The sequence below is a fragment of the Parasteatoda tepidariorum genome, chromosome 4, assembly GCF_043381705.1.
Source record: "Parasteatoda tepidariorum isolate YZ-2023 chromosome 4, CAS_Ptep_4.0, whole genome shotgun sequence".
NCBI lineage: Eukaryota > Metazoa > Arthropoda > Arachnida > Araneae > Theridiidae > Parasteatoda > Parasteatoda tepidariorum.
This window is the reverse complement of record NC_092207.1, coordinates 15,652,079-15,676,956: the sequence shown is the minus strand read 5'-3', so window position 1 is coordinate 15,676,956 and position 24,878 is coordinate 15,652,079. Positions and strand designations below refer to the sequence as shown.

The following is a 24,878-nucleotide window of genomic DNA, read 5'->3' as shown; positions in this document are numbered from 1 at the left end:
AGGTATTATATATACATATATATATTTATACACATATATTTATATATACATATATACATAATTTAGGTTCAATTAAACACAATAAACACAAAATCATTTTTATACCTTTAGATAAAAATAAATCACTTTAAATTTACCTTAATTAATGTACTTATCTATTTACTTGCAGCAAGTTAACGGGAAAACCTTTTGCTACTCAAGTTTATTTTCATTAACTAATGTTTCAATGAAATTTGGTGCTTTAAAATTAAACAAAAATTTAAAATTGTAGCAACGTTGCATTTTAACCTGTGTTTGCATTCATTCTTTATATAATTAATGAATTTGCATTCATTGCAATGTTGCATTTATTGTTAGATAAAAAAAATAATATTTAATTTTGTCATTCTTTACGAGCATTGTTTATCGAATTAAGTTTTATATATAAAAAAAAAAGAAATAGTCTCGAATAATACAATAAAGGGGAGAAAACTTAAAACTCCATATACAGCGTCCACGTCTAATGGTTTTTAAAAATGACATCTTAAATATTGCATTGTTCTAACAACATACGTTATTTATTTTATTTACTGGAAAAAAAGAAACCATTTTCTGAAAATCGCTACTAATTTGCGAAGAGGGAGTTTCATGCAAATTTGATAACATTACTGAATATTAAAATATTCAAATTTACTCAAATAAATGTAAGAAAAATGTTGAGCAATTTATAATAAGCAAATCAGCTTATTTCATTTACTACAGAAAAGAGTGCATTTATTTTTAGCTAAATTACCAGACCCCCTCATCTAAAATGATTTATGACAACATAGAAGTATTTCCATTTGGTGAAAAACCTAAAATTGCTTTATGATAGATTAAAGTAATTTCTTTTCTTTCTTTGTAAATCCATTAGAGTTCATTTGAATATAGCTTTTATTTTGTAAGTACTTTGTTTTACGAAAACTAGCATAAATTTTTCTACCGTTTACACGAGTAAATATTTTAAAATCCTTTATTTTTTGTACAATTGTTATCTCAGATTACGAATATATAAAACCCTAACAAACGCATTTTATTTAGAGCTTTTGCGAAGGTACTAAATGATTCCATAAATCACTAGGCCGCTCGTAGAAAACACTATTAAAAAAATCTTTCTTTTTTTTTGCTCCTGGCATATTTTATAAACCTTAAAGGTGATTGTTAGTAATGCAAATTGAGCTATTTTCCCATTATCGAAAAACAAACATATGTATTAAAAAGCTAAAAATTAAAAGCATGATTCTACACTGCCTTACCAATAACTAGATACTAAATAAATAATCCAAAGAAATTGAAGTGGTAAAATATTTCTAGATCAAAACTTCATTCTCTTTAAAGAGATATAAATGGGCAATACAATCGACATGTTTCAAGTGCTCTGAAACAAACGCCCATTTTCAATGCTAGCTAGCACGTGAATGAGCATATTTGGAGTTCGCCCTGCTAGTCTTGAAAATGGATGCCTGGTTTGGAGTGCTTGAAGCATGTCAACTGTTATTTCCTATTTATACATTTTTGAAGTTCATAAAGTTTTTAATCTGGGGACAAGAACTATATAGTTATGACCGTATTGTATTTATTTCTTAACTTATTTGCATTGTCATTGATTTGCCTTTAATTGCCAATTAATTTGTTAGATAAGTGAGTTGCTGATTTAGTGATTAGTCAGTTCTCCATTAATCGAAACACCATTTCCTGATTTGCTGTTGAGATCAAATAGCAAATAGCTTCGATATTCACTTTCTCATTCCTTCATTAAGTTAAGCATTTAAAATTGTAGCTTTCGTTTTTATTACAAAATAAAGTTATGTGTCGATAAGAAATTGATAAGTTTTACGCTGCTTATAAATTATCAATTTTTATTTATCATTTTTAATCCTTAAACAACTTTTTAGTTTCAAATTTGGAAAATAGAAACTATTTTCATACATGCACTTAATTTTATTTGACGCTGGCGAAAAATTATTCAATCACTTTTCTCTAAAAGTGATTGAAGATTTTCTTTATTCTTTAGCAATTTTTATTTATTTCCAATTTTTTTTCTTTGTTTTTTTACCTTATTTATTATTGACTTTTGGTTATACACTCTATACAGTAAGTGATTATTAAATTACCTAAAAAATCTCTTCCAAAATTCTAGAAATAAAATTTCAATTGTCCACATTTTCCTTAAGAATTTGATCATTGTCTTATTACGAGCTTCGAATCATCTTACTAAGCATTACCCTAATGTGAGAACATTTTGCTATTACAAATTCCCTGATTATAAGGTTTTTTTAACTCAACGCTTTAATATCAGATTGATTTCAGAAAATGAACACATGATTCCCCGCTATTTGCATAAAATTATTAATAAAATCATCAATAAAAAATACTTAAGGATAAACTTAAAATAATTTATACATTTACCTGAATCTTGCTTTAGTTTTTGGAATCATTCAAATTTAATTTAAAAATAATTGCAAACAGCTAATTTCAAACAAATTAAATTTATAACTACAACAATTAATTTAGTTATTGAAATTCTCATGTTTGATTTTAAGAAGCATCACCTCAGTAGCGTGACAAAAATAAAATCTAAAAAGGACCCCCACAAAATATATGTTAAATCTGAACAGTGGTCGAACTGAAGCAATCGTAGAATTTCAGTTACAAATCTGCTTACAAATGTAAAACGAACTTCTCATTGTAATTAAATTGGACACCATATAAAAAGTTCACTGCTCTCCAACTCCTTTTAAAAAATTTGAACCTTTCGGGTCGTAAAAACATACCCACACAATAAACAATATTTTGAAAACCTACTCTATGCATTTTTTTCGAACAATCATATTCGAATCACAAACTCAGAGTTCACCCAGTTACACTGAACTCTTATGCAAACGAACATTTCCTTATTGATCATAAAAAACGAAACCAACGTATCTTTATCAAACAAGATAGAAAAAAAACGGTAACTAAAAAAATCCAACAAACGCAATACTACCCTAGTGCTCTTTTTTTTTTCATTCTTTATATATAGCAACTAGTACCCTATTGTAGTAACTATTCAGGTAAAAAATGTGACACTTCCCCGTTCGGGCGGCATAGTTCGGCGACCCTTTTGGGGTGGGGGTAAATTTTTCAATTGAATTTAAGATCGTGCTTTTCTGGTTAGGTTAGTGGGGGTGCTACCACATACCAGATGCAATTTTTTGCCGCGTGCCTTAGTCGTTCGCTAGTTGAATGCAACGGATTTTTTTTACTTTTTTGCAAAAAGGGGCAATAACTTTTGTAGGCGAAGGGATTATGGGGGTGACGCACGACTAACACAATTTTAGTATTTAATCCTTACAGTAGTTAAATGATAACATTTGAAAGAAACTGATTCTGTCAGTATATCGGAAGCTATTGAGTAAGAGGTAAGTCAAAGGTTTTATCGCTAGTTTGCATATTTGATTTTTTTATAAGTTTCATTTTGTATTTTAAATTTAAGTTTTAAAAAAATTAATAAGTTCTTTCGCTTTGCATAAAACATTATCTACTTAATAATTTTTATTATAATTAATTTCTCAATTATATTAATTTATAGAAAAAATGATAATAATATTACTATTTTTAAGCATATTGAAAAACATATTTATTTATTTTTAGTAACATTAGTAGAAAAAACTAAAACATTCATAAAATGTGTGATTCATTCGTGAGACTCAAATATAATATTATAATTATTCATTTATAATAATAAAAATTTTATTATTATGTTGCACTACTTATGGTGATTATGTTATATATAACGTACATTATATAGGTTACTTAATGCACTTGTAATTATTCATAATAATTACTAGTAAATATACATAATTTAAAGTTATGTAATTCCACAGCAAATCAGGTTGCTGGCGTATTCTTTATACTTTCTAGGGTGGCATTTTCTTAAGTTATGATATACTTAATTTGTGAATTATTTAAAAACAAAACTTACAGCTATGCATTAAAAATTATTAAAATAAATTATTTATTTAAAATACAAAATTGAAGCTAAAACTTTAAAAAAAAAAACTTTTAAATAATGTTAAAGAAAATATTATCGTATTTTTAGTCTTACTTATTCAATAAAACAAGAAATCTAAAAATGTTTAAGAGAAAAGAGAATTTATAAGTGTTACTTCTATGTGGTTTAGAAATATATAGTGCTGTCAGAAGAGAAGAAATCTCGGACATGTCAGAATAGACATGTTAGAAATTTGAAAAACATAAAATGGTTTCTTTGTGATTCTCCCCTATTTTTAAACATTTTAACACTCTCTTTTCTCGTTAACAAACAACTTTTAAAATGGCCGTCGTCTCGTTACTAAATAACATGAAAAATGGCGATGCTTGTCAAATACCTAGCATTCCAATTTCTTATGCTTAAAATATCTTTCCAATTCCATGTTAAGCTCTTTACTGTCGCTTTTTCGCTTCTTAAACTTCTATCAAAAAAGTAGGGTTGTTATTTGAAAATTTCAAACTTATGTCATTGTAACTATAACCGTCAGAGCTACGCAATAAATTTAAACATCATTTTTGAGAGAATAGATAATAGTTTATTCCGTTTATTCCGTTGACTCAAACTATATATTCTCCAGAAGGTCATAAGTAGGAAAAGTTATTATATAATCACCCTTTATGTTATTTTCAGTAAACAATCTAAAAATAATGATAATAAGTTATAAGAAATTATCAATGCATATTTTATATTTCTTTTAAATTAAAAATTAAACATTAATAAATATTAAAAACTTTTTAAACTTGCTTTCTGAGACTTTACTACATATATATACTATATANAATTTGATTAAAAACCATAAATTACAATCCAAAACTTGATGAATTAAAAATGGCAAGCAAACGATGGTGAAAAAAAGAAAGTACAGAAAAAATCGCTCGTCACAGAAATCTCATTTCTTCATTCCATCTCATCCTTGAGAGGAAAAGAAACTAAAAATATAAAATAAAAAAAAGTAAAAAAGCTAACGAAAAAGAAATCCTTCTTAAATTTATCATGGATTTTTTCCACCAAAATAAATGAACTGCCAGTACCCTCTTGACAAGAGGCTCCTAAGTGCGATTCCAAGTAAGGGACAGAGTAACAAAAATAAATAATAAACTAAAATAAAAACCTCTCCCTCACCCCCTCTCTAAGGCACGCAAAATTTTGGTACTGCACACGTATATAAATCTGTCACTCTGTGTAGAGTACTGCTAACTTCTCTCTGATTGGAGGAAAGAAAAGATAGAACGAAGAAAACAGTCATCAACTACTGCCTGCCTATAACTAAGATTTTTAGAGTAGAGTATTAAAGCGGCCAGCGAAATGGACAAGAATTTTTATTTATTTAGTTTTTTTTATTTGCTTATTCTTCTATTTTGTAGCTGGAGAGGTTTTTGAGGATATATAATATTGATGGACGGAGAGAGCTGTTTGCTAGGCAATAAATAAATGCCTGTGTCGTATACTTTTTTCATAAATTTTGTATATTTTTTTGCTTCATTTTGTTTCGGAGGAACGTTGACTCGCGTTTGTGCTAGAGATTACCAAAAAGAGTGATAAAAAAGATTATGAAAAGGGGAAATTTTGTTAATAAGTTTGATAAATTACATATATGAGAGGTTTTTTATTCATAGTTTTCATGAAAGAATTTTTTTTTCTTTGTATGGTAATAAGTAAAATCTGGACAAAAATTTAAATAATCTTTCAATAGGGATTGGATTATTACAAGTAAATTTTGCACCGTTTTTAATCATCCAATTAATTCAAATTAAATAAGGAAAAATATGAATGTTGTAAACTATGCATTACATGATAATTATAGCTATGATATATTATGATATTGCGTATAATAAATCTATAAATTTCGTTTATATTTTGTTTCATTTTGTTTCGGAGGAACATTGACTCGCGTTTGTGGTAGAGATTACAAAAAAGAGTGATAAGGAAAATTATGACTATCGGATATTTTTTGATACGTTTGATAAATTTCGTATACAAAGGCGTTTCTTATTCATAGTCTTCGTGAAAAAAAATTTCTACCTTTGTATGGTAATGAGTAAAATTTGGAAACAATTAAAATAATCTTTCACTAGGGATTATTAAAAGTAAATTTTGCATAGTTTTGAATTATGCCATTAATTCAAATTAAGCAAGAAAATAAAATGAAAGTTGTAAACTATGTAACGCGTGATAAATATGGTTATGATTTTTCGTATAATAAATTATGAATTTTGTTTGCATTTTGTTTAATTTTTTGTGGTCGAGATTACGAAAAAGAGTGATAAAGAAGATTATGAAGAAAGTAATCTTCTTCATTATCTAGTTTTGTTGAAAAGTTTGATGAAATTCATGTATAAGGCGTTCTTATTCATAACATGCATAAAAAAATACTTTCTACCTTGGATAACCTTCTACCTTCTAATTTTGGAGAAAAAAAATTTAAATATTCTTTAAATAGATATAAGTAATTTTAGCATCTTTTTTAAATTACGTATTTATTTCAAAGGGAACAAAAAATGAAATGAATTAAATAATTCATGATAAATATGGTCATGATTTCACGTTAACTTTATCAGTAAGTTTTTTTTCTAAGAATGTAATAACATTTTAAAGCTACTTGCTGACTTGTTTTTATTTTTTTTCATTTATGGATTTTTCGAGCTAACTAGTGGGATTAAATATTCAAGATTGATTTAGTCTTATATTATTTTATAATTTCATATTAATTTTATTATTTCAAATTATAAATACCAGAATACAAAATATATTTTACTTTGAGAAAAATAAGGTTAAAAAAAAAGGAAAAATTATCATAAAATTTTATTTACTCCACATTTTAATCTTATTTTCTCCAACATTTGAAACACACAACATCATAACTTGTAAACTTATTTAATAAAAAATAAATAAATTTTGCTCAATTACTCTCAATATTTGTTTTAAATCTCACGAAAATGACTTCGCTACATTCCCAATTATTTACAAGATAACAAAATAAATCCCCTAATCTTTCGTTACTTGTCCAGAGTCTTAAGAATCATAAATACAACAAAATTTCTTGGCGACCATTTTCCAAGCCAAATCACACCTTATTTCACTGCTTGTGATTAAATCACAAATCCTTAATGCTAAGTCCATGTTAAGAAGTGGACTTAGGTCCCCATCACCTCGGTCAGCCAGTGACCAACTAATTAACCATAATCACCGCAACTCGTCGCGTGTAAAAAAAAAGAGAAAAAAAGTCCAAATCCCTTTCCGCTATTTCTAGAAATAAGATCGCAACTCGTTAGAAAAAGAAAAGTCCAAAAAAAGAATAGCAGTGGCGCGATGTGGGCATAAAAAAGAAAAGAAAAGATATACGAGAGACTTACGAGAAGTCTTCACGCCTTAACGATGTTACTCAGTGGTTTAGTTTCCCATCCAATTTAGTTTCTCGGCTGTGACGTTGTATAGGATGCTACTGACCACACAAAATGTAGTGGGGCGTAGGTGGGCAGTGTGGGGGTGTAGTATATAGGTGTGAGTAGGGGGGTGACCACCCTGGCATTTATCACGCAGGTTCTCCGGTGATAGTGTTACACCGTAAAGTGAGAGATTGTGTACCCCTTAAGTTGTAAATTCAGGAAATTCTTTAGCAGAGTTGATGGTTTTATTAATTAGCTTTTAATTTTTAACTGTAAGATGTATGTATTGGTATTGCTAGTTAATAAAATATTTTAATTTAATGGAAATTTAAAAATTTAAATACTTACTAATTATAAGCCTTTTTCAATTTTAGTCCAAACTTTTTTTGTCAGTTTTAAAATCTGGCAGCAATTATATAAGTTCATATTTTAAGTTGAGATTAGCTAAGTATGGTTCTGGTAACAGAGTTATATTATGAAAAAAAACACTAAAATACTGTTGCTTTTTAAAAAACAGGAATTTCAATTGCTATAATTCTCAACGACCACAGTGCTGATGGAAAATATCCTCAGTGGTAGATGGATCATAAGTAAGAACCCTCTTGTCGTCGAGCTAACCCCGGGAGGTTTTCGAGGGTTTTCCTCTTCATGTGCTGCAAATGCGGTCTAGTTCCATCAATAAGTTCTCCCCGAATTCTAGTTTGCCTCACTGCTTGATCCAAAAGTGCCCTTGTCTTCTGGGTTGGGTTAGAAATTACAAGGTTACGGAATAGAACTTTGATAGCTGGTTGGGTTGGCTATTTAACGCCTGTTATAAAATGAATTGTTATAACTAAAAGAGAATACTTTTATATTTCTGACACTTTTTGTATTTAAAATTTGGTTATAATGTTAAACTACTTTTAGATTCGCAATAAAATGAAAAGGTTATTAAATAGAGATAAAACATACTTTAATAAAAATTCTTTCTTAACTTATTGACCGCTAGATAATAAAATATTTATTATTTGTAGTAGATTCGATTCCTTAACTTTGTTCTTAACTTTGTTTGTAATTTGAATATTTGAATAGTTATTTGGATATTACTACAGTTTAACATTACTATTTGTAAAAATATTTACAGAAAATGGTCAAAATGTACATTTCAGATCTATAAATATATTTTTTTACCATATTTATCACAGCTAACATTATTTTAAAATTTATGAATTCAACTTATCTCATTATAATTAATTTTTGGTCGTAAAATGTCGACTGTTTAAATAATTATTTTTGCTAGAGATCAAAGTTAAAAATAATATTGAAATAAGCATTCAAATGTACTTTAAACTGTACTTTTCGAATTTAAATTAAATTTACTTTTCAAATGCAAACATGTACTTTAAATACATGTAATTTTATACTTTGCTTAGTGTTTTAAAAAATTAACTAACTTAATAAATTTAATTACTAAGTTTGATAGAGATTTTTCGCACAATTGAGTAAATTTGTTTTTTTTTCTTTAGATGATAATATTTTTGTAATACATAATTGTATTATTTTTTAAAAAACTTTTCATGAAATGAATACTCAAATTCATGATTCCTCTTAGAGAAGTAATGAAAACAAGCTAATAAAATAATGAATTCTAAAAAAAGAGCCGTCGTAATAAGATATGCAGATGAACGGCCGATCCACAATTATTTCTACCGAGAAATCACCACGCTACGACCGTCAAAGATCTCGTAACTTCCGGGAAAATCGGGAGTTAGGCTTAACATATATGCCTGATTAGCATGCATACGTCAATTATAGGCCATGAACCTTGTGGTATTACGTTTTGGTAACTCTTTCTTAAATTGATAATCGCATATTTTTTCTTCATAAAGACTAAAGATTTTCTAAATTTAAAAATAAATATTTAAGATAATTGAACTAAAATTTTAAAGACGTAATGTTGTGAAACAGTAAAAGCTCCTTAAAATGCTTGTTCAAAAATTTTCTGATTAATAATAAATCTAAATATTTTTTGTGATCCTCGAAAAAATCATTGTTTATTGTAGCAATTTATGTATGGATTCTCAATATAATAGATCTATTGCAACAAACAAAAATTATTGCTCTTAAAAATGTAATGATAATAGCATTTAAAAAATCGTTTGAACCAATAAATGTTGTAGCATTTAAACAACTATTGTATGATATATTAATTATAGCATTTAACACATATATTGAAGCAGATTATGAGCTTAGTACGTAATATGTCTTGTATACAATCTGGTTTAATATATAATTCAATTGAATGCACTCTGAAAGAATGTATATAATTGTTTTCATTCTTGTATTTTTTTACACTTACAAATCGATTCATTGCTAGAACATTAGTTTTAATTAAAATTATTTTCAATATAAAATTTATCTAAAAATAAGAATTACTATTAAGAGTTTGAAAACAATAATAAATTATTTCACCTTTTAATTTTAATAAAATTTTAGATCGTAAATCATGTTCAAGAATAGTGGATTACAATAAAATATAACTATAGACACAGATTAAAAATCTATACGCAAGTTAACTCTCATTTATATTGCTAACAAATTTAATCCGAAGCAAGCATTTTTTTAATGAAGTGAAGGAACAAAATTAAGTAATTAATATTTTTTAGAAAAAGTATAATGAATTCCATTTACTAAAACAGCGCAATTATATGTTTAATTCTAAATTAACATTTTAAATTATAATAGATATGAAGAAATAATCTCAAAATATCAACGCCTATGCAGAAATGGTAAGAGGAAACTATCTGAAGAAAGTTGTTCCTTCAAGTTGGCTTTACCTTTATAAGCGACTTCAAGCAGAAAAGAATTTTGTCAGGGGCAAAGAGAAACATTTTCCTCTACATTTCTTTAAATCATCAACCAAATCCATTGCACAAAAGCTGTAACCTCATTTACTGATTCGTAAGCATTGAACCAAAACTGAATTATGAAACTAAAATCAGCAAATAAAATCTCTACGTGTACACCTTGTTAGGAACAAAAACATATCATAATTAATGATGATCGTGACTTCAATGAAGATGTGATTATGATTTAGTTTTTTTCTTTATCTATATTGTTTATTATTCATAAACAGATGATTAATCTAAGTCTGTTTTGGCTGATGATAATGTTTGATGCTTCAATTATATTAAGAGGTCTAGTTCTATAATATTTAAATTGATGTAGGTTAGGTAAAAATATTTTTATGCAATTACGCACTATTAATTATTTAAGAGTATTTTCAAATTGCAATTTTTTCTTTTAAAATTTGATTCATTTCCATAATAAATTGCTATACAAATTTTTTATACGTATAGTTTTGTTAGCGTTGTTAACAAGCCTTTAAAGAATTAGTTTTTTGAAATTATGAAGATGTTTTTTAATAGCAACCATGATGATTATCGATGAATATTTTTTTTCTAGAATTAGAAAAATTTATGCAAATAATTCATTTCGCATATTTTTATGGTAATATTTACTTCCGAAGTTTATATTATTTGTTAAGTTATATCGCCTTAAAGCATTTTTAAATTAGTGGCTAGTTTAATGAATAGAAATGGATTCTATACATTTATGAGGTATTATTTTTTTATTTATTTCATTTTCACTTAGGATAAAATTTCAGAGTACATGATTAATACTCAATCATATTCATAAGGGGTTTTTTTTGTTTTCTTTTAATTTAATCTATAAAATGCGAAGTTTGTGACATTAATCATGGGTTTTTAAAACTTAAAATATGGTGAAATGTACAAAGTTGTACGTTTTTAGTTTTAATGGGACGAATTGTACAGTATTTAGCATTTTTAAAGCTTTTTTAAATGAAGATTGGTTACTGACTGAAAAATACAGACTGAATAAATTTTGTAATACAGCCTTTTAAAAAACATTTTCACTTTACAAAATGAACCTCGATTGTTATTTTACACGAAAGTATGATTATACTTATATTAAAAAAAAATATATGGATTCACTCATTTAAAACATAAACACTAAGTTTATTGTATTCAATTCTAACTTTTAACAGATTACTGACATGTAAGGTTTCCAACTACAATAGCTGCTGTAACAACCCCGTTTTATATATTTTCTCCAAAAACATTTCTTGACTGAGAAAAGAATCCAGTCACCAATATTCTATTTACAGACATATCTGTCATAAAACGAACAATTTCTTTAGCTTAAGTAAAAAAGAAGGTGAGGAACCTATTCTATTTTTCGAAACATAACTACCTGATTTGTTTAAAGTAAACTGGGAGTTTTAACAAATTGCAACTCATACAAAAACTTTCCAACTTCAATCCACTATCTTACTATATATCTTTTCAAGAAACATTTATTAAATGAGAATAAAACCTAGTATTCTATTTTCAGTCGCTGCGACGAAAAATAAACAGCCTCTCTAAATGAAACAAAATGGAAAACCAATTCTGCTTCTATAAATATAACATAACTCAATTTATTAATAACAACATAATTTATTAATTCAGTTCAAACTTTTAATAAATTTAGCTGAGCCATAGTGCTCCCAACTACAATTACTGTTTCAACAATCTCACCTTATGTTTCTTCTCCAAAAACATTTCCTAAATAAGGAGCTAAACCTAGTATGCTGTTCGCAGATACTGCTGCCATATAAAGAAGAATATCATCAAAATTCGTTTTAAAATATTGTTATAAAATTCGAAACAAAATTATTCAATTTATTACATCTAGTTCTAGCTTTTAACACATTATTACTGATATACAGTGTTTCCTACTGCAGCAACTTTTGCAAAAATATTCCTTCATAGCTTCTTAAAAAAAATTTCCCAATTAAGGAACAAAATCTACTTCACTAATTACAGACAGGGCAACCACAGAAAAAGAACAGTCTCTCTAATTTAAGAATCTTCCAAAATTAAGGATTAAGGAGCAAAGTATACTTTAATACTTACAGTCGCAACAACCATAAAAATGAAGAACAACTCTCTAAATTAAGAAACAAATAAACAGAGAACCGATTTTATCTTCCAAAACATAACTATTCACTTGATTAAATTCATCACTAATGTTTAACAGATATATCGTGATACTTTTTCTACTACAATCCTTACCTTGTCTATTTTATTGCATATCTAATTAAAAGCCTCTCTTAATTAAGTATTTAAATCTAATATTATATTTACAGGCACTGAATCCGTAAAAAAACAAAAAATCCAAATTAGAAAGGAAAATTTAGAACCTGTTCTTTCTTTTAAATAGTAACAAATCAATTTAAATTTAATTCCAACTTTTAACAAATTACAAATAACATGAAATGATTACTACTACTATCACTGTTATTGCAACTTCACTGTGTGCATTAAAAAAAATTTAATTAAGAAACAAAATCTAGCTTCCAATAACAGACACCACAGCCATAAAAAGGACAATCTTAACCCAAATTAAAAAAAAAAAGAATCTATTCAATCTTTAGAAACGCAACTAATTTATTAAATTTAAGTCCATTTTTAGCAAACTACTACTGAAGGACAATCTTTCCTTTTAAAATCAAAGCTGTAACAATCTAACTGTATATATAAACAAAAAACATTTTGCAATTAAAGAACATAACCTGTATTCCGTTCACTCACACCACAGACATTAAAAGAAGAAACTACTTGAATTAACTTTAAGAAAAATGGCGAAATGATTCTATTTTTCTAACTTTTCTTTAACTTTTAACAAATTACTTCTTACATGCAATATTTCCTTCTACAATCACAACTGCTACAATTTTACTGTACAACTTCTAGAGAAACATTTCTTAATTAAGGAACAAAGACCAGTATTCTATTTACAGACACTGTAGCCATAAAAAGAACAATCTCTCTAAATTAAGTGAAAAAAAAGAAAGATGGCGGATCGATTTCATCTTTCAAAATATAACTACCACTCAACCGAATAAAGGAGATCTTGACCCACTTCAAGTAATTCAAGATTCTAGACAAAGCCCCTGCATTAGAAACTGGATCTAACACTTCACCGTTCGAGTCTTAGTTAACTTTAAAGACTTGCTCCCCCTCCCCAGGTTCTATATATGTTCTATATAAATCTCCAACCATCGTCAATAGCCCCCTTTTTCATCCATCCTCAACATTTTCTGGTAAAAAAGAGAAGCAGGATTGACAAGGATGGGGCTATCCCGTCTTCTCTCCCCCTTTTCATTTTTTTTCTGCGCCCCAGAAAAAGAAAACCTTATTGTGATTGGTAAAGTAATTCTCTTGTCGGGGCTCTAAATGGACAGGCTTGTATAAGAGATGTGTCAACACTATGTTGAAGAAAAGAAAAGGAAGTTGAAATATGAGAATGTTGAAGGAGTTAGGTTGAGGGAGGAGTTTTATTAAATAGCTTAAAATATATTTTTTTCTTTCTTTTTCTTCTTCAGGTTGGTCTGGATGGAACACGTAGAAGTTTTCTTCCTCTGGAGATTAAAGTTGGAAGCAATTTCCTTGAGACCAAAACACTAGCAGCACTTACAGTCACAATGGCGACCATTGCCAATCTATTTTAAATCTGACAGTTCTATGGTTGGCTGTGTAAGTTACTTTATATCAAGTTTGGAAAGATAAATTTTAAGGTGCTTTGATATAGTTTTTTTGCTTACTTTGTTATTGATCTTTAAATATTTGTCATCTTATAATCATAATTAAAACCACCGAGATCTTTTATAATTCGGTAGTTAAAATTTCTGTTTCTATTTAATATATCTAAATTTTTTTTCTGTATTTGGTTGTTACGAGTTTTGTGTAGCAGTTTCAATAAATGGCCTGATTCTCGCCTAGGCACAATAGGCATGGGCCTAGGACCCACAATTTCTAAAGGGGCCTCAAAAATTAGTAAAAAGTCTAATGAAAGGTGGGCTAGCTTTGTGTTGGTTTAATCACTAAATAAAAAATAATTCAGCTAATCAGTGACTTTCTGCAAAAATTACTGATTTTCACTGCTTGTGGTCACCAAACTATTTTTATTTTGATATAACATTTTGTTGTTTCATATTTGCCTTTAGTTTATAGATACGTAAACTTTATCTTAGAAAAATAATCTTCAATTGTCTGCTTTCAAAATTTCTTAGAATGTTTCTTTTGAATCATGCAGTTGAAAAGATTCTTTTCTATTGTTAGGACTACTATTCAGTAATTTAGTTTTAAATTATTTTGTAAGGGGGGCCCGAAAAATTTGGTGGGCCTTGGGCCTGAATTTGTCCTGATTGGTCCCTGAATGCGCAGGGAAGACACTATGATGTTCAGGTGTGCATTTTTTCAATGGAACACTCCACGACTTTCAGGGACACCTTTCTTTTAAAATCCGTACGCTTCTCAGAAACGTATGAAAAATCTGGTATGAACAAGAAGGAAATATAATCACATTCTTTTCAGTTCCCCACACTGTAAAAAAACTCTAAATCTAATTACGGTTAAAAAAATGCCAGTAATCAGGGTGTCGGTACTTTTTACTGTAAAATTTATTTTTTCCCGCAACATCTTACGGAATGAAATCTGATATACCGTAATTTTTACAGTAATAGTTAGTGTAGAATCTCTGAATCAGTCTAATTTAATAAATATTTACCTCAAAAATTACGGTATAATATTTTACTGTAAAAATAGATTTTATGGATGATGCATCCAACGTTCCGGCTCTTAATACCGTAATTTGATCCGGAATTGTTTAGAGTGCAATGTAAAGTTACGTAAGTTTCAGTATCAAACTCTTGAATGAATTTCTTATTTTCCGCATTAATATCTTAATGGTCATGCAAGTAAAGTTGACCAGTAGGAACTGCACCAAAATAGAACAGCAGTATAATGTTAAGAATACAGGTATTTGAAATATTTAAAAATATTGCTTGATGATAGTAATCATCTCCTTTAATATACATTTAACCAGTCGAATCCTTTATTCAAATGACTACTATCAATCGAGGAATGTAATCAATACCACACTAAAAAGGAAAGAGAGTAAACCAAAAGTGGGGGTATTCATCAGTATAAAAGTAATATTTGTTTAGAAAAATAATAAATGCATATTTTAAGTAAACATTTATCAAATAAAATTGTTTAAAAAAGAAATGTTTGAAAAGTTTTCATATTTTTTATTATTTTTAAGCAAAATATATTTTAGTACAAAGCATAGAGCAATTAAAGTGATAAGTTGCAATTTTCTTCAATTTTAGTAAAATCCTTTTTGAGAATCCATTCTGAGACAGCGAAATACTTTTTGATGAATAATACTCATCTAAAATAAATTTAAAGTTTTATAAAAGAAGTTGAAATTAAAAATTTTCATTTTTCGGATATTTAATGTCCCTTATGAGTTATTTTGCTTTGATGTTAAATCAAATTGATACACCAATATGATTTAATACATAGACGCATCAACATATTTTTTATGCGGAGTTATATGTTTATTCAAGACTTTTCGGGATGTGGGATTATTTTAATATTATATGAAGTTCCACTCCCTATAAAACCAATGGCAAGTTTAGTCTTAGGTTTTGCTACGATTGCATGTACATATTTTTATTGTTAATAAGGTTGAAGAAAGAACCCTGAAAAAAGTTTAGATGTTTGAATATGGTTGGGTATTGGACAACCTTCATCCTATTGACAGCATTGATTAGTGAGTTTTCAAGACAGTTGGTACCTGTCCATGCATTTGTAGAGGATTTCTGTGATGGAATTGTTGCTGTTTCTTCATTTTGATTTCACCTGTTCAGATGTACTTCATTTTTATTTCAACTAGTTCTATTCCTTAGAAACACACAAAACTATCCCGTAGAAACACAAAATTAAATAGTATCTTATTTGAAAGTGCTGTTTATTTATAGAAGTATCTCGATGAGCATACCATTTGAAAATTTAACATACATAAAATGAAATAAAAAAAACTGGAATAAGTCATCTACAGCATACATCCGTCACCCTATTCAAATGACTTGACGAATAACTTTCAGGAAGAGGCCGGGGAAAATATGATTATGCAAAAGACTCGGGCACACCAAAAAATCAACAAACAAAGCTTTGGAATGTCATCTCATTTTCTCAACGCCCAAAACATCTGCAGAAAAATAAAGGGGGGAAAGAAAAGTCTTTATGAACAGGCGTAGTCGAATAATTCCCTGTTCTGCCTATCTTCAAACAACAAAGGGATCCTTCTAGTTTGAAGGCGAATATTCCAGATCCAACAAGTAATCCTATTGGCTGTGAATCCAACAAAAAACTCTCCAAAAAAGTTCCCCGGATTGACTCATATGCCCCAGGTGTCCATTTTATGCAAGAATAACAAGAACAGGGAATTTTTTTCACTTTCTTCATTCCGCATTCGGCCTTTTCTTGAACTAAGCTTAAATTTTCCAGAGCTCTACATCTGAAATAATCTTACTGAAGTCATATCTATCTAGAACTTTGCGCATCGACCAACTACGTTTACGAATCTCATTACCGTATGTGTATTCGGAAGGTTTTATATAGAGATATATATATTTTCCTTCATCTGCAAGCCTTCACAATTTACGGTTCCCCAGTCGTTGTGTATGCAAAACAGGAGGGAAAGCGTGAAGAATTTGGGCTGAGTCAACAAGGATGGGAGTTGGTGGCGTACGAAAAATGATGATATTCAAGTTTTTCGGGAAAATTGAGAGCTTCCAATAAGTAAGAAGAGATGGAAAATTGGGAAAAAAAGGAAAAGTAGGAGAATATGTAAACATAAGAATCTTCGAAGGAGGAAATTATCCGATGAAAAAAGATGAAAACAAAGATAAAATGAAGGAGGAGCTTAACGCCTAAAACAAAAAATATGCTGGAAGTAATAAGATATATTTTTGAAGGCGGAGCTTTTGAAGTTTTTCATCATATTATATGAAAATTGAATATTTTTATTAACCAAATAGTATTGTTTTAATATGTTTAAGGATGGTTATTTGATAATGCTCTTTAGTTATTTGAAGATTAACTTGATATTTTGTAAGGTAAACTAGATGCTGCAAAATCTAGTTTAGCTAGAACTAGATTTCTGCAAAAATTAGATTTCTGCAAAACCCAGATATTTCGCATTCATAAGCATCTAGTAAAATTAAGAACTTTAGAAAATCATTGATCTTATTATTGTAAATCTAGTTCATACAGATGGTACATTTGTTATTCTAATGCGTGCAGTTGCTACCAATTATTTTACTTAAGGTTATTTGATAATATTATTTAGTTATTTCAGGTGTAACCTAATAGTTTTTAAGTTAAACTAGATGCTCCAAAATCTAGTAAAACTTAATTCTGCAAAACTTAAGTGTTTCATATTCCTAAACATCTAGTAAAATTAAAAGCTTTAAAATACAGTTGATCTTGTTGCTGTAAATATAGTTCATATAGATGGTACAGTTGCTGTTCTAATCCATGCACTGCTACCAATTCCTTTTGGGTGGTTATTTGATGATACTCTTTAGTTATTTGAGGTGTAACTTAATAATTTGTAAGTTAAACTACATGCTACAAAATCTAGTTAAGTTATATTCTGCAAACCCTACATGCTTTGTATTCATAAATATCAGTAAAATTAAAAACTTTGAAACACAGTTGATCCTGTATCTAAAAATCTAGTTCATATAGATGGTACAGTTGATGTTCTAATGCATGCAGTTACTACCAATTCCCTTTTTGATGGTAATTTGATAATACTCTTTAGTTATTTGAGGTATAACTTAATAATTTGTAAGTTAAACTAGATGCTACAAAATCTAGGAAAACCGAATTTTGCAAAATTAATTTGTTTCATATTCATAAACATCTAGTAAATTGAAAAGATTTAAAATGTAGTTGATTTTGTTACTGTAAATCTACTTCGTATGGTGGTACAGCTGCTTTTCTAATGCATGCAGTTGCTGCCAATCGTTTGCGGATTTTTATTTGATAAGTTATTTTAGTTATTTTAAGTGTAACTTGATATTTTGTAAATTGAACTAGATGCTGCTAATCTAGTACGACTAGATTCTGCAAAACCTAGTTGTTTCATATCCGTAAAAATCTAGTGTGTTTAAAGCCTTAAATTTTATTTGAAGTTGTTACATTAGATCTAGTTAGATTTTATATTATAGTTGTCATTCTGACCAATTCAGCTGCTACCAATTTTTTGGGAACGATTCTTTGAGAAAGCTCATAAGTATTTTCAGATCTTACTTGATGTTCTATGCATTGCAAAATCTAACTAGACAAAATTTTGCAGACCACAGGTTATCCAGATTTTCCAAAATCAAATAATTTTAGATTCAAAAAAATCTAGTTTGTTAAGAAGGTTTGATCTAGGTTGATTTAGATCCTGTAAATCTAATTGAAATAGATGCATTAATTTATGTAGCTGCTATCCATTTATGTGGATTAATACTTGAGAAAGTTCGTAAATTGTTTTAGATCTAATTAGATGAACTGCAAGTTAATCTAGATGCTCCAAATCGTAACTAGTCTAAATTCCACAAAATTGTATTACTTTTGTTGCAAAACCTAGTTGTTCCAGATACTAAAAAATTTAGTTTTAATCTAATTAATCAAAATGCTGTAAAATTAATTGGTATGGATATCGTTATAATTCATGCAGCTGTTAATAAATTATTTTCTACATTAATATCTAATGATAAAAATATGTGTAGCAAGGACTGGTTTTTCTAGGATAAAACCACATATATATTAAACAAAACAGCAAGCACAAACTTTTATAATTGCAATATTTTGTCCTCAAAAAGTTGCCCTAACAATATTTTGTCTCTGTCTTGTCTACCTTGTTTATTTTGTCTACCTTGTCTGTTTTGTCCACCTTGTCTGTTTTGTCTACCAATATTAAGTCTAACTTCTTCGTAACCTAATTAATCTATATTTTAATTAAGCAAATATGTGCATAAACCGAATATTAGTAAAACTTTGTTAGGCATTAAGGAAAATATTATTTCTTAAAACCATGAATTTTGCACCTGATTAAGTAACTTTCTCACGATATTATGTCTTTAAATAATCTAGAGTGTAATATGCCAGTTTAATCTGCAATTTTAATTACATATAGTGCCACTAGATGCAAAAAATAAAAAATTTAGATTCCACATAACGTAAATATACAATATTTTTTACTGCACATTTAAATTATCTATGCAGGTTCAAATTGTTAAGATTAGAGATTTCAATTATATTTGCATCAAGTATATTCAATTATTTTCCTCAGGCTAATAGGTTTCAGTAATTTATTCCATTTTATTTTATCACTCCAAATTTATTCCATTTCATCTTTCTGTTTTAAATTTATTAAATTTTTATAGTTACTTTTTTGCTATTTTTTTTTAAAAAAAATTTCAAGTAATTTTTTTAACACACAATACACAGTGAAAAGTTTAAAATCAAATTATGGTATAAAGTACAGGGTTTTTGAATGCATTATCCATAAAATCCATTTTACCTTAAAGCCTACTTTTACCATGAAGTATTATATTGTCAATTTTAAATTAATATTTATTTAATTAGAGTCATTCATTAATTTTACGGTAATAATTACTGTGCAAATTAAGATATAACTGATTTTTTTTCTTCCCTAACATGTTTCCGAAAAAAATGAATTTTACGTTAAAAAGTACCGGCACCCTTAGGTATCGGAACTTTTTCACATAACTTGATTTGGAATTTTTCCCAGTGTAAGATAGTTAACCCTTGCATTTAATATAAAGTTGCAAAAAATTCAAAGCATTTTTGTTACTTTATGTTAAATGCTATGGATTGCTATTTGTATATAAATGCTATGAATGTCCAGAACTCACAAAATTCATCAAATGTATAAAACTAAACTAATAGCCAATGGAGTCGGAATTTTATGCATTAATTATACAAAAGTCATCTGCCGTTTATAGAAAAGAGTACTGTATCTCGATGTTCCCCTTAATCTTTCCAAGCCACTTTTATTCCTTAAATTCCAAACTCAAGAGCTTCTAACTGACCCCGATGCAATTTTAAAATATTTCTTAAGAACCTCGATATCGAATTTCGAGCAAGTCAATATCTTCCCCAATAACTTTAAAACTTTTTAAGTTACTTAATACTCTGCTCGATAGTGCTCTTTGATCTTAATGCTTTGAAAGTCTAGAAATCGTATTTCTGCATTTAGATTTCTTTCTTTCTTTTTTAATTCTGAATGCCATATTTATTTATTTTTTTAAGAAAAAACATCAATTTTAGCAGAGCTAGTTCCTTTTTTTTCAAATGGCGAATGAAATCTTGCATATGTAACCTAGAATTTTATCATTTTCTTATATACTTCTAAAAAAGGATTTGAATTTTAACATAGAATGTACTTGCCTGTTTAATGCACTGTATAAAGTAACTGTAAATATTCTACAGAAAAAAAACATATTTATTATGGAAAAAAACTGTTTAAAGATAAATACATAAATTTTCTCTTTTGAATCGTCACCAATACGCTCCTAACCATAAAAGGAGAATCATTTACCATAATCATAAAACTTTCAATTCAAATCTAGTTCTTGCTATGAAATATTGCTTACCGTTAAGTTAAATTCATCTTTTTTTTTTTCAAATCATTTAACAATCATTTTCTGTGTATACTTATTCCTACTTTTCAGAAATTATTTCATAGTTTTGAACATTGTATAAGAAAATTGCGATTAGACATATACTCTACCTGATTATTATCTGTTGTTAGGTAAAAACATGGTAAAAATACTATGTACTACCAGTTTTGTAAAAGATGTGTTTTTCATATACAAACTATTTTTAATGGCTGAGAATTAATGGGTTAAGTATTAATTTAACTAGCTTATCAAATATACATCTTTATTCTTGGAAGTGAAATTTAAAGAAATAAAGAAATAATCACACTAAGCTCTGCAAACTTTTAGTTATATTAAAATTCATAATTCGGTTCTAAGTCTATTTTTTGGATTTTTAGTCTGTATTTTTCAAGAAATCAATCTATATATTCTGTTCAATGAATTTTGAATCACAGAATTATTTAAATTATTTAACTTTAAATCAATCATAGTGAACAACAAATACTTCATTATGCGTAATATTCCCTTATTATAAAATTCAATTATTAAATGATATTAGGTTTTAGGGCGAAATGAGAAATATAAAGAACAATAAATTAATCTGTCGAGTAATAAAATGGTCGAGCATTGAAAATTAAATTAAATAAGCAATCGAATATTCATTTGAAATAATGGTGAAATATTCAACTGAATTATAACCATCTAAGAAAATGATTTTCAAAAATGCAAGCTTATGAGTAACAAATATAAAGTGGTAAAATATAGCAATCAGTGCAAAGAGGAGGAACTCTTAGTTAATGGTACAAATAAGCATCAATGACTAGGGAAAAACGTACATTAATTAACAGTAAAATTGCTTAGTTATAAATATGTAAGTATGCAATTAAATTGTAAAAATAAAAGATTTGTAAAAAGGAAAATTCTTTTTTCATTGAAAAAAAATAGTCTTGAGAAATAATAGCCATACCTTGTCCGGGATTCGAACCCAGAACCTTTCTGAGGAAAGGACAGTTCTCTGCCCCCTACACAGGCCGGTCGGCATAAGAGGAACTCTTAGTTAATAGTAAAATAGTTAAATAATGCTTTATTGAACATTGAAATATTCATTAATTCCTTATGCGTGCATTAATGAAAAGTAAAATTGCTTAATTTTAAATATGTAGGTAAATCAATCGCGAAAATAAAAGATTAGTGGAAGTAAAGTCTTTTTTTCATAAAAAAGAAGTAAGATTTGTACAGTAAATATTACATTAAATAATCAATCAAATGTTCATGTAAATTAATGGAAATATAGCCAATTGACTTATAACTATCTAAATAAATGATTTACAAAAATGTAATTAATGATTAACGAATATAAAGTAGTAAAAAGTAGTAAGCAACACAAATAAAAGGAACTGTTAGTTAATTGTAAAATAATGAATTAATGAATATTGAAATATTCATTAATTTATTGTGCGTATATTAATGAAAAGTAAAATTGATTTATTGTTTAGCTTTAAATATGTAAGAAATTCAATTGTAAAAATGAAAGATTCACAAAAAAGAAAATCATTCTTTCATCGAAATTCCGGCATATATTCCACCAGAGCACATGATTTAACGTGTTAGCCAAATCATTGCTAACAACGAAAAAGAAGTGAAATTATCAGCCTACCTATCAGATAACCCTTCTTTTTACATAATAAAAGGGTTTGTAAAAAAAAGCCTATATACATACGGGAGATAGGGAAACGCAAAAGGGGTTATTGCGGAAGAGTGATTTTTAATTTGGCAGGTCCTTTTGTCATGGATAATAACCTTTGTGATGAGCGTCTCAAATATAAGAGTTACATGATTCCGGTACTTGACAAGGTAGTGGGGACCGTATCCTCATATTAAAATATATTCACCATTTTATTCAAGTTAAAAAATACAATGCATTTTTATTTCTCTGTAAAATAGAAAATAAAATTCATTTAAAGCGAGGAAAAAGTATCAAAGCTATGAACTAAACGCTTTTGAAAATTTCATTGCATTTAAATCTGAGGTTCGTATTTGTTTTTTAAATCAAAAATGGGGATTTCTTTCCTTTAGATTGATGCTCTTGTTATTGTACTCATAATTAGGCGTAATAAAAACACTTTGACAAGAATGAGGAAATAGTTCATAATGTGACAAGCAATAGCTATTAATTAATGCCAAGGTAATAACTGTTTCTTAGCTTAGGAAATTTAAAATGTGATGTCAAGGTATTAATGACTATATTATAAGGTCGAAATATTGCAATTTTCGAATTTTAACAATGTTTTAAGCAATTTTAATAAAATAATCTATTTATCGAGTTAATTTGGCCGCAAATACGGAAGTTTACCAAGAAAAATATATTAATGAATATTTATTCAAAAGAGGTTTAAAGGAAAAAGGAATTTAATTTTTCAGATATAGGAAATATTGGCATGGTCCTGGTGTTTAATTATCATACTAAAGAATTGTATGCATTTACCTATGATCAAATTATGTAGCTTTATTAAGTCCTAACGAATTAACTTAATATTGTTTCCTTAAATCATAATGAAAGAAAGAAACATCACTGATTTAAGTTATATTAACTTGTCGTTGACTTTTGTCATAAGAATTGAAATTCGAAACTTTAGTTAAAAAGAATGAACTTAACATGAATGATTTAATTCATAAAGACATTGACTTTATCGTTGACTCATATCGTAAAAATCTTAAGTAAAGGATTGACTAAACATCGTCATAAAAATTTTATTAAGCATCATTGATTTAAATATTAAATAATAGATTTTTTTAAGAAAAAATCTCATACAATTTTACTTTTTATGCTAAATCTGGAATTTTTTTTATTTTGTTCTGGATGATAAATTTGTATTCAAAAGGAAGGAAAAATAACAAATCTTACCTTTTCAAGCTGTTTTATTAATTTTAAGTGTACTTTAAACATTGAAATAAAATGCTAAAGACAGAATCAAAAATTTTAAGCTCGTAGTTTAAAAGAACTAAAACTGTCTGGCATACTAATGATAGCAGAATCACGAAAAGGTAAAAAAAAACTATAAATAAAATTTAAATAAATTCTGAAAAATAAACTAAAAGTAATCTCTTTGTCGGCCATCATGTATAGCACTCGGTAAACACACCCGTTTCACGTATTTTACATTTGAATTATGTTTACACAGTAGCAAAAATAATCAATTGAAGAGGTCCAAAGCAGATTTTTCAAACTTATTTCTGACTTTGAAACACTATTTCCCAAACTCTTAAAAAATCAAATTACTAAAATTAGACTTCTGTGAATTTTAGGTTCATTACTTCAATTTTATTTTCAGAAATTTCTAAAGAATATAATTTGGAAAGAAATAATAAGGTTTAATAAAAAATATGCCATTTTATTGAAGTGCACCTTTATGATTTTTAATTTAAATTTTGTAAACGCTAATAACGCAAGTATTTAAAATAAATTTAACTAAGAAAATTTTTAGGAATAATTAAGAAAAATTTGTATACTTTTTCATGCGCCATAGTAAAAATTCAATCAAATGTATGCAACTTTCAGAAGTGAATCCGGAGTTGGACCCCTGACGTTCTCCTTTCATATATAATTATTTTATGTTACAATATCTTATTTTGTATCATAAATCTATTCGGTAATATTTATAAGCATCCCTCTATCAATAGTCACCCCTTTGTCTCCCTAATTGAAAACAACTTCTGGACATTGCAGGGTGGTTTTCTGATATAGGAAGGGGTTAGAGCACGGTGAGTGACTTGACCACCCCTACTGTTACTGTGATTGACTTTTATCCGATAGAGTGGAGCCTTTCAATTAAACCACACTTTGCCATTTTATGAATAACCCTTT

General features: G+C 27.9%; 1 long non-coding RNA gene across 1 annotated transcript in view; it reads left to right on the top strand.

Moving 5' to 3' along the window:
- Positions 1-24,878, top strand: part of LOC107453396 (uncharacterized) — a 71,854-nt gene that overhangs the window by 18,731 nt on the left and 28,245 nt on the right. Inside the window, exon 2 of the long non-coding RNA XR_011636685.1 lies at positions 13,868-14,018. This is a non-coding gene — a long non-coding RNA (uncharacterized lncRNA). The remainder of the gene's footprint in view (positions 1-13,867; positions 14,019-24,878) is intronic.